We start from the raw sequence: 12,149 nt of genomic DNA, 5'->3' as shown, positions 1-12,149 counted from the left end.
CTAATAAAAAAATAAACTTCCATAAGCTCCATTACAGCACCCACACCAACCTCTCCCGTTTGGCGCCAAAAAGCCGACAACAGTCATTCAGGAAGTCCTTCAATAGCGTCAGGATTCAAAACGGAAGTCGGGTAACTCGGTCCAGTCCCATTCTGGGAGGAGTCACAGGGTCTCTTCCAGTGTAAGCGAGACAGTGTATGATTGACAGCAGCCTTATCAAATCCAAGGCCAAGATAACAAAACGCAAACCGGTGTGCTGTACTGCCCTGTGTGTCAACACACCGGTGCACCGGCTCTTCCAACATTAACCCGTTCGTGTAGTCTGACTGTGCTTCATGAAACATGTTTGCTGTAACATCTCCGTGGCTCTGCTGGACTTTACTGTCTGTCTCCGTCGTGGGTTTTATCTGGGCAGGTGAGTTTGATTTTAAAATCCTATCGATCTATTTTCTACCCGCTTTTCGATGTTCGATTTATTTCTTACACGCTGTGATGCGCTGTTAGAAGTTAGCTGCTTTAGTTTCAGCTGCTCACAGTGAGGACGCAGGTCTCCTGTCACCAAACCTCTTCTGTCATGTGAGAAAGTGGATGTTAGTTTTTAGATGTACTCACACACGTTTACATAACAGTTTGTATAATGAAGCTGTGAAGAGTTTACTGTATAAGAAACAGTTTATAACCGCATTACTCATCCTCACCTGTAAGGCAGCAGCTGGTGCTTTCATTCACGTTAAAGCGGTGTCAGACAAACATGGACAAACTGCTCTAAAGGTTTATTATTATTATTATTATTGATTCGTCCTTCCGACACTGCTGATAATACAAAATCTACATTTACTTCAGCCATCACTCCTTAAATCCCCTCAACTCTGTACTATTAACATGACTCACTGATGCCCCTCTGAGTGTAGATGGAGCGCATGCATAAAAACAGTAGGAACCTGGGTGACACTGCAGTGTAATATTAATGCAGTACATGTTACTGTTATGACTCCTGAGCACGATTGAGTCAAAATGTTGATAAATAATCTTGAAGTCTTTGATAGCAAATTTCTTTCTGTAACAATGGAAAACACAATCTAATATAAACATGTACAAACTAAGGAGAAACATTTGTGTGGAGTCCAACAACACATTATTTGCATTACAAATCACTCTGTGTACTTCACAGTTCATTTTATTGCCACATTTAGAGGACAGTGATGACGCCTGAGGCAACAAATGTAAAACATTTCGTCAACCTTTATGTAAACTTCAGAAGACAGCAATCGGGATTAATTATTAATTATTAATTAAGACGGATGTAAAGAGCACACTTCTGTTTTTGTGGTCAAGTACCTTGAAGTCCATGGATCTCATAAAATATAAAAAATATAAAACTGCACACATCATGTATAAACACAGATATAACGTTACCAGAAGATCATTGTCATATACAGATAAGCAGTGTAGCCACATTTACCCATAATGAAATACTTTGGCTCGTGCTCCTCAGCTTTACATGAGCATATAGAGGTATGCACGGACAGTTTATGTCTGACAATATTTTCACGGACCGGCCTTTAAAGTGTCGCAGATAAATACAACAAAATAAAACCAGTACCGCTACCAAAAAAGATTTATTCATAACACACGGCAAAAGACCCAGGAAAACCATCAATTTCCCACCCAAGCCTCAACTCTTGTGGACCGGTACTGGGACGGGGGGTTGGGGAGGGCTGTGCTAGTTTACTAATGTTCAGGCGACATTTGACACAGAAAACTCATTGAAACCTGCTTTTGGAAGGATGTGAAACAGTGAATATAATCAGATAGTAGATCTAACTTACTCCCGAATTAGAGCAGTCATTATATTTATACATAGATGTTTTTATTTAGAGTGCATACAAGTGCTAATGATGGTGGTGAATGGAGTATGGATCGTAGTGTCGGGACCGATAAGCATGTGTATGTTTGTTTGCACATGTGTAAGTGTAGTATATGCAGGTGAGAAAATTCAGGGCAGAGTCTGTTTGCCCAGAAATGCAGATTTACAGAAGCTGGAGTTGAATATTTATTTACATTTATTTTGAATATTTTGTACTTTGAATGATACACTGGCATAAACATGTATGTGTGTATTTGTGTCTGTGGTGTGTCTGTTGACCATTTACCCTGATGTGCTGGACCCAGCGTGTATACTTCTCTGCCTGTAGCTGCTCACTCTGATTGGCTGCTGTAAAAGTGAACAGTTATACTCAGACTTCTGTATCCTCCCTGCTTTGTGTTGTTTCCTCTTTCAGACCATAAACCTATCACAGCTGAGTCTGGACAGAACGTCACTCTGACATGTCGAGCTCCAAACAAGAACATCACTGCCATAGAGTGGAAAAGAGCTGACCTAGGAGAGGAATACGTCCTTGTGTATCGGCAAAAGCGCTTTGATACCACCAAGCAGCATCCATCTTTTAAGAACCGGGTGGATCTGCAGGACAGACAGATGAAGGATGGAGACGTGTCTTTGATTCTGAAGGATGTGACGACTACTGATAATGGAACATACGAGTGTCGAGGCTACACAAGAGGAGAAAATCAAAATAATGCTCCAGAGACGCTCATATGCAGCATAAACCTGAGTGTTGATCCTCCAGGTGAGTGAGTAGAGTTGAGTGTGTGTGTGATCAGAGGTGAAGCTGCTTCCTGGTTGTTGATGTTTGTTTCTAAAGATGTTGTTGATGAGACTTTGTAGAAAGCAGCTGGTCTGAGTGATGTGATCAGCTGACACCTCACACCTGTTTCTCACCTGCAGGTCAGACAGGAGGAGACAAACAGGATGGAAGGAAAGAGGATGGAGGGAAGGAGGAAGATGAAGGGAAGCAGGATAAAGTCAACAGACATTATGGGCTGGTAGCTTCTGGGTTGTTACTTCTTGTCCTCCTTGTTGCTCTCGTGATCGCTTCAAAATTGCCAAACAGAAATTCATCCAATCATCTTCCTTCTGATGAACCAGCTGACATCTGTTCTGAAATCAGAGTGTCAGCAGGATGAAAACAGCAGCCTGGTACAACATCAAGTCTTACATGGTACTTATGCAGCCTTTTTACTGTTTGGACCCTCAAAGCACTTTGTTGCTACACCACTCAAGATGGCGGCGCACACTGTTGCAGCAGCTTGCAGCTCTCCGTCTCAGTACTCTTTTCTTTTCTTTAGTTGCTTAGTTTGTACATCCTTCTCATTTCTTTTTGCACTTTCGGTTTCTATCGGTAAACACGGAGCTCTCTATGCTACTGAACACCATCAACAGCAGCGGGACGGTGTTCACGTAACTGCAGGTGATTTTAATAAGGTCAGCATGAAGACTACTCCCAAAGATCCATCAGCATGTGAAATGTCCCACCAGGGGAGAGATCACTCTACATCATGTTTACTCCAACATGGAGCCATACCCCTCTCCCACTACGACCAGTCGGACCACCTCTCCCTCCTGCTCTCCCCAGCCTACTCCCCCCTCAGACGCAGTGCCAGGCCCACCACAAAGACTGTTACAGCCTGGCCTGAAAGCTACAGGACTGCTTCACACAGACAGACTGGGACCTATTTGAACACCAGGAGCTAAAACCTTTCACAGCACTGGACTATATCAAGTTCTGTATTGCAAATGTGACTGTGGACAAAAGCATTCGGGTTTTCCCAACATGTTCAGCCTGCTTCCTCAGGGATGCTACAGGTGCATCAGTACAAAAACCCACAGACTCAAACAGTTTCTTCCCTAAAGCCATAACCACCCTGAACTCACACATGCACCAATAACAGTTACACCACTGTGCAATCCCAAATTCTATGTGCAATAACCCGAACTGTATATACAAAACACTATTTATTTACTGTTGTTACACCAGATTGTATATTTGTACATTTTATATATTTGTTCCTGTTAACACTGTTCATATGTTAAAAGAATCCCCCCCCACACACACACACACACACATACGTTTGCACTGGGTCGGAGATGCTCTGTATCATTGTACAGCAACTGTATAGTGACAATGAATGAATCTATTCTCTTCTTATTCTCACATTTCTACTTGTTTTTTTTACCTGACATTCTCACACTCAGGGTTTGGTATCTTGTCCTTTAAAACTATAGAAGCCAGGAATCAAAGCACTGCTGCATGTACCACCCGAGCAAAGCTGGCCACAGGACAAGTTTAAACAAAAAAAACAAACAAAAAAACCCACCCACAGATGAGGCAGCATGTGAAAGTCATGTCCTTAAGAAATGGGAAGAAATTCAGCAAACTCCTGAAACAGGCCCTGGGAGATGTATCTGGACCTTCAGCTGATCTTTATCCTTCATCTTGGTTCTTGGTGCAGCACCTTAGTTCATCCTGAACATAAAACTAAAGCAAAGTGTTCTCGCCTCATTGTGAAACTCTACAGAGGCACTGTTAGATTTTCATGGTAGTCAAAGGAGCTTGCAAAGAAAAGCGTCTGGACTTCTTTAAGTTGCTTGAAGACGTTTCACCTCTCATCCGAGAAGCTTCTTCAGTTCTAAGGTCAAATGGTGGAGAGTCCCAGATCTTTCCAAGCTCCTTGACTACGATGACCTGGATGACTGAGAAGCTTCACAGACATTTTCATTGTAAGTCAACATGACCACAGCATTAGATCCAGATCAGGTCTTTGCTTCACAGACAGTCATCTGATCGTATCGAGGATATTTGGTTGTTTGGAGGTATTTCAGCTGAACGTCACTGACAACTTAGGACCACTGAGGTGTTTCAGAGTTCATCTACATTAGGACTCACTGTTCACCTGCATTCTTTGTTCCTCTACACTAGTATCAACACAAATCATCATGTTTTAGTTACTGAGACTTTTGGAAAGAGTGTGAACATTTCTACGATTGTAGCCTTTTTCAGGATATAGCTTTTTAATAACTGTTGTTAATAAAGGGTAAATATTTATTTTGCTGTTGGGATTAAAATGATTGTCTTCCAGATGTTTTGATGTAACATTTCAGATGTTTTGTGATTAAAATCTTTGGGAGCTGTAAAATTAAACATTTTCATGTGTGTTTGATGTTTACAGATGTGACTGCATGTTAACTGTAGTTTGATGCGTTTGTTGATTTGCTGACTTTGTTCTTTTAAATGTCAGGATAAATTTCTCCTCAGATCATCAAATATTTACACTGAAGGAGGAACTTGACATTTTTCACACTCCTGTGTTTGTTAAAGTGGAAACTGTAAGTGGTATATTTTTTACCCTCTGTGTAAGACTGTTTAAAAAAGAGGAACATCAACTGTTAGTCAGCTTTAGAAAGTTCATATCTAGAAAGCACAACTGAAATCCTTTGGGTTTTGAAATCAGAGCTGAAAAGTTTTCACTTTATTACACAGCAGTCATAAAAATAAGTTTACACATTCAGTGTATGAACATGAAACATGAAAATCTTATTTTTAGGCCTCACCCTGCCTGGTCCTGACTAATGTTGGAAGTTAAACAGGTTTGACCAGGTTGGAAGTTGAGTGGGAGACTGTGGGGAACACCAGGAGTGCACAACATGTAAAAAGTATTTACAGAAGATATTTTGTGACGTTTCCTCCATACTGGATACAAAACAGCTGCTGCATCGTCAGAGAGTCTTACAAACTCTCCCTGGTGCTCACTCAGAGTTGGAGCTTCGCCGTCAGTAGATGGCAGCACAGGCCATGATTGAACCTTAGAGTAACAGTCTGATTAACCTGGTGCTACTTACTTTTCCTAAATCAGCTAAACGAACTTCTGCTTTCAAGTAACTTCACACTTGGCACCATGTGTCATAATATTTAAAATGGGGAACAGTGGTCAGGTTTGATAATAAATGCATAAAAATGTCCTTCATAGACTGATCCACTGTTCGTGGACACCTCCAAATATGAACATTAGACTGTTTATTATGAGTTTTGACTTCATGGAGGATTTACATTTACATTTGAGTTGGCAGAGGACATTATGGGCTGGTAGTTTTCGTTTTGTTACTTGTTTTTGTGTTCGTTGTTGTTCTTGCGATCACACAAAAACTGCCAAAGAAGAATTCTTCTGATGAGCCAGCTGACAGCTGCTGAAACTGCTGAGTGTCAGGATGATGAAATCAGCAGCCTCACAGAACCTAAAGTCTTACTTAGGTAGCTCTTTTCTACTCCATTTTAACCCTCAAAACACTTTAAGCCTCATCAATCCTTATTCTCACATGTTACTTTTTAACCCTCAGTGGTTTTTAACCCAAGAGTCACACCCTCACACTCAGATGGACACATGAGGGTGAACGTGGGCTTCAGTATCTGACACTGGCTGATTACAGAAGCCAGAAATCCAATCACTACCATCAATATCTCCTGAGCCACAGCTTCCCACAGGCCAAGTGTCAGGCCTAACAAATCAGCGGCAGATGAACATGTGAAAGTCATGTCCTTAAGAAATAGGGAAAGAAAATCAGAAAAGTCCTGACCCAGGACCTGAAAGATACATGTGGACCTTCAGCTGATCATCTGCTGTTCACTGAAGCCTCAGAAATGGTCATGAAACACAGTGTGTGTGTTTACTCTGCATTTCCTGATTGCTTCAGGTCTGTTTGGGATTCAGGAGATTAATCCAGATTTCACTGGTTGTTTTAAATGATTGTTTAATCAGTAACCTGTCACATGTGAGGCAAATACATTAACTACTACAGAGCTGTTTTAAGATGATCAACACAAGTGAAACAGCAGAAGTCCCCGCTGGAGGTCAAAAGGTCAGATTCAAAGACCATAAGGTCGTGTCCAAATCCATGGGCTGCATCCTCCTGCAACACCTCCTGAGGACCCGGCCTTCACGGTCTATGTGGGCCAGATCCTCAGAAGGTCGGGTAGGCCGGAAGTAAACGGCTGGGGAAATTGGACGGTCTAGCCTTCAGATCTGCGTCACCGCTGTCTCGATGGAGTTTAATAAACTCAGCCGTCTGCTCCTTGCTATCTAAAATATAACAGGACACTGACGTAAACTCTTCTGTTTAATCAGTTTTCTGTTTGACATTTAGTCAGCTGTGTGAAAACCAAGGAGGAACCCACCCGGGGGATTAATACAGTTTTATTTAATCTAATCTAATCTAATCTAATCTAATAACTTTAATCTCAGCCAAACCGATTTACTCACGAACAAATAAAACACTGAAAAAAGCCCAACAATAACATTTTTAGGTTGTCTAAGTGACTTATATATTACGTTTAACCCGAGTAGCGAAAGTCCGCGGTGATCTGAAAATGATGTGCCGGGAGTTGTTCTGTTCTCGGCGGCTTCAGTGACCCTCGAGCTCCCGCCTTGCTATCGAGCTGGTGGGTAGCAGACGCCTCCGAAAACGTCGAAGCACTTTTGCAAATATGCGATATCTTGATAAACCGAGCAGATATTTGATGTTTACACAGCTAAATTCTCGCCTGAAAATATGTTAAAAGTTTATTTTGTGACCCAGAAAGATTAGTATGAGTAATTTTAAAACTTAGTAGCGGCCGCCATTGTTGGAAACTGGAGTTTGGCTGGGCCGCGCTATGAATTCTGGGATATGGTGGGCCACGAAGGACACACCCGACCCATCCTTCAAATTCGGGGAAAAGGAGGACGCATTTGTCGGCTGCATTTGGAGGAGTCCATGAATTTCATTTCTGTTCTATTTTCACCAAATCACAAGAACAGTGACCTCAAAGCATTTTGTATTCTACTGCAATAGTTTACATTGATACAGAGGAAATCCTAACAATCACGGCGTCCTGTGAACAAGCACTTTGCAACAGTGAGAAGGGAAAAGTTGAAGGATGGAGACCTCACTTTGATTCTGAAGAACGTCACCATCAGCGATAACGGCACGTACAAGTGTCGGATTGTGTTCAGGAACAAAAACAGCACAGAGAGACTGTTCAGTGACATTAAGTGCTTCATCAACCTCACAGTGACAGCCTCGGGTGAGTTAGGATCGTCCTACTACTGCTGTTACTGCAAAACTGACACAAAATGCAGAAAATCCTCTTGATTTTCTCATAGTTATGTAATTATAGAACTTTATATTCTTAAGTAATAAACTGCAGCAATATTGATCTGACTCAAAGTTCTCATCACCAAATCTGTTCTGAAACTCTTCTGATGACTTCATCTGAGCACACTTACTAAAGACGAAACTTTCACTTTAGACCACACAGATGTCAAAGTGAGTCTAAAGATGTCACTCTTCAGTGTCAGGGACCCACAGCTGCAGATATCACAGCATTAGAGTGGAGCAGGCCCGAGCTCAAGTCAGACCAAAGCTGTCACTCAGATGAGAAGCAGATGACATCAGCCTCAGTCATGTGACTTTGAAGTTCACCAGTGTCTTCAAAATTATCAGTTAACAAATAACAGCTTATGATTGTTTTTCTCAACTGAGGATTACTATTTTAATAAAATAACCCACTTTGTTTTTATTTAACTGTCTGAGTAAATGTTGTTAGTAGAGTCTCTAACTCGACTATTTTTCCATTTTATTCCACTTCAGTTCAACTTTATTCAAAAACCACCTGCAAACAACAACAGTCATATGGAGGCACTTTGCTTTTACAGTAAAGATGATGACACATGATCAGAAACTGGGTTTAATTTTTGTTTAATATTTTTTCTAATAGAATGATATTCAAAACTTCTTAACTTCCAAATAACTCCTTTTGTAAAAGATATGAAGACTTTCAGGTGATGTTCTTGGAGGTCACAAGTTCACTTTGGACCATTTTTTCAGATACAAAAAAACCTGAAAATGTTTGAGGGGCTGATAGTTCATGTTTTGTACCGAAAAAATGAACTTAAAAAAGTTTAAGAAACTCACTGAGTAATATTTTTGGACAAATCAATCAGTGTTTAGTTAAAGTTCTTAAATGTGTCCCAAAGAACATGTTGAAGTCTTTACAAAGATGCTGAACAACAAATCCAGGATATCTTTGTCCGTCTCTGCCCTGAATGCTCTGAGACGTTGGATCAGCAGCAGATCACTCAGATCAGCTGGAAAACTGAGAGATCGTTCAAACAGGTCACAGTTTAACAGGAGGCCTGCTGAATTCTGTTGTCGTCTAAATTTTCTGAAGGTAAAAAAACCAAACCAAAACAACAGCGACAAGAAGAAGCGCAGCAGAAAGTGAAAGACCAACAATCAGTCCAACAGATCCATCCTCTGAGTGTCCTCCTGTCTGACCTGCAGGTGAGAAACAGGTGTGAGGTGTCAGCTGTCAGGTCTCCACTGAGATGAGCTCTCTTCCTGCAGTTTGCTCCCGTCTTGAAGACACACTCATGTGTTCCATTATCAGCAATCTTCACATCCTTCAGAATCAGTGACACGTCTCCATCCTTCACCTGTCTGTCCTGCAGATCCACCCGGTTCTGGATCTGACTGCTCATCCAGGTACAAAAGCACATATTCAGACTCCGGATCAGTTCTGATCCATTTTACAGCTATGGTGTTGTTGCTTGGCGCTCGACATGGCAGAGAGACGCTCTTTTGTCCACATTTAGCTGTGATTTTTTTCTGGTCTGAAAGTGAAAACAACACAGAGCATAGAGGTTAAAGGTCAAAGTACAACTGTTCACTTCTGCAGCAGAGTGATTGAGTGAGTGAGTGACTGACTAGCACTCTGGGATTTGTCACTGACTGCTGTAAAAAGATCTAAAGGAAGCTAAAGTTAAGAAACTTTGTTATTATGCTGTATTCATAAACTGCCTTTACACTTTATGCATCATTTGTATGACATTTAAGAGAAAAATGATGTTTTCTCTTTTTTTATTCCATTTCATATAACCAAAAGTTCTGCTACACTACTTTATCAGGTCTTTGGAGGCTGTTTGTAGACAATTTAGAAGTAGAGCTGAGCTGCTGACTAAACTGTGAATTACAATTCATTATTTTACCTAATCAAATTCTTATGTTTCTTCTTTTTTGGACACTTTTGTATAATATATACGTGCATTATGCCCATGGTGGTGTTTTTCTGTACTGCTGTACAAGTCATTTGAAAACTCCCTCCCTGGACATATAAAATGTAAAGAGTTTATCTATTCCAGTTCACTGAGTGACTCAGTAGAAACAGGTCAGAAACAGCTATCATTGCTATTAAACTACAGAAATAAATATTTCTGATATGAGGGGAGGGGGGGGAGTGATTACACAGAAAGCCCACAGTGATTGTGTTGTTGTGTTTAGGCTTTTATTTTGATGCTTTACTCATGAGGAATTCAGACCCTTCAGTCAGGAGAGCCAGACTCCCTCCCTCTCTTCCTTTCTTTCTCAAAAGTCTGTGTGTGTGTTTCCACCAATGCGCAGAATGTAGAATGTAGAATAATGTAGAGTAATCATCAATACATGATCCTAAAACAGGACACCTACAGTGTACTTGTTTATCGTATATTGAATTTGCATGCAGACTAACATGTTTGACTTCTGTTTCTTATTTACTTGCTCTCAGACCGTTAAACATCACCAAGGCAGGAGGTAAAAGAGTAACAACTGGGACAATAATCTAATAATCATCTACTCGATTATTATCCACCACATCCCGGAGCTGTGTTAGTAATAAGTCTGTTAAATTACAGTCTGCATTTTTGCTGGCTTTCTTTCCGGGCTTCAAATAGCCTAAGCATTAATAATATAGTAGCTCTGCTGTAGTAAGAAATGACAGAATTCCTAAAGTCATTCTCGAGACAGACACAGAGCAAACAACCGATCAACAGATTTGAAAGACTTATAAATAAACGTTTTCAAAAATTTTGCATTTTTCAGTGAATACTAGTCAATAACACATTGATGTAGTTTTTAGGGTCGGGGAACGGGTCCTGACTGTCATCTGTGCTTATGCGCCGAGTGGCAGTTCAGAGTACCCAGCCTTCTTAGAGTCCCTGGGGGGGGGGGTGCTGGAAGGTGCTCCACCTGGAGACTCTGTTGTCCTGCTGGGAGACTTCAATGCTCACGTGGGTAACGACAGCAAGACCTGGAGGGGCGTGATTGGGAGGAACGGCCTCCCTGATCTGAACCCGAGCGGTGCTTTGTTATTGGACTTCTGTACTAATCACAGTTTGGCCATAACGAACACCCTGTTCGAACATAAGAGTGTCCATAAGTGCACGTGGCACCAGGATGCTCTAGGCCGTAGGTCGATGATCGATTTTGTAATCGTATCACCAGACCTGCGACCATATGTTCTGGACACTCGGGTAAAGAGAGGGGCTGAGCTGTCAACTGATCACCACCTGGTGGTGAGTTGGATCAGGTGGCGGGGGAGGACACTGGACAGACCTGGTGCACCTAAACGCGTAGTGAGGGTGTGCTGGGAACGTCTAGCAGAGGCCCCAGTCCGCGAGATCTTCAACGCACACCTCCGGCAGAGCTTCGACAGCATTCCGAGGGAGACTGGGGACATCGAGTCCGAATGGACCATGTTCAGCGTCTCCATTGCCGAAGCTGCTGCATTGAGCTGCGGCCGCAGGGTGGTTGGTGCCTGCCGTGGTGGTAATCCCCGAACCAAATGGTGGACACCAGAGGTGAAGGGAGCCACCAGGCTGAAGGAGGAGTCCTATCAGGCTTGGTTAGCCTGTGGGACTCCGGAGGCAGCCGACAGGTATCGACAGGCCAAGCGGAATGCGGCTCGGGCAGTGGCTGAAGCAAAAACTCGGGTGTGGGAGGAGTTCGGAGAGGCCATGGAAAAAGACTTTCGGACTGCCTCGAAGAGATTCTGGCAAACCGTCAGGCGTCTCAGGAGGGGAAAGCGGTGCTCTACCTGCACTGTGTATAGTGCTGGCGGAGCGCTGTTGACGTCGACTGAGAAAATTGTCAGGCGGTGGAAGGAATACTTCGAGGACCTCCTTAATCCCACTGACACGTCTTCCGAGGAGGAAGCAGAGTCTGGGGATGAGGGGAATGACCCGCCAATTTCCGGGGGCGAGGTCACTGAGGCAGTTAAACAACTCCTTGGTGGCAGAGCCCCTGGTGTTGATGAGGTCCGCCCCGAGTTCCTGAAGGCTCTGGACGTTGTAGGGCTGTCCTGGTTGACACGCCTTTGCAATGTTGCGTGGAGATCAGGGGCAGTACCTGTGGACTGGCAGACCGGGGTGGTGGTCCCCATCTTTAAGAAGGGTGTGTTCCA

The sequence above is a fragment of the Astatotilapia calliptera genome, chromosome 3 (assembly GCF_964374335.1).
Source record: "Astatotilapia calliptera chromosome 3, fAstCal68.1, whole genome shotgun sequence".
Taxonomy (NCBI): domain Eukaryota; kingdom Metazoa; phylum Chordata; class Actinopteri; order Cichliformes; family Cichlidae; genus Astatotilapia; species Astatotilapia calliptera.
This window is presented reverse-complemented; position numbering follows the sequence as displayed.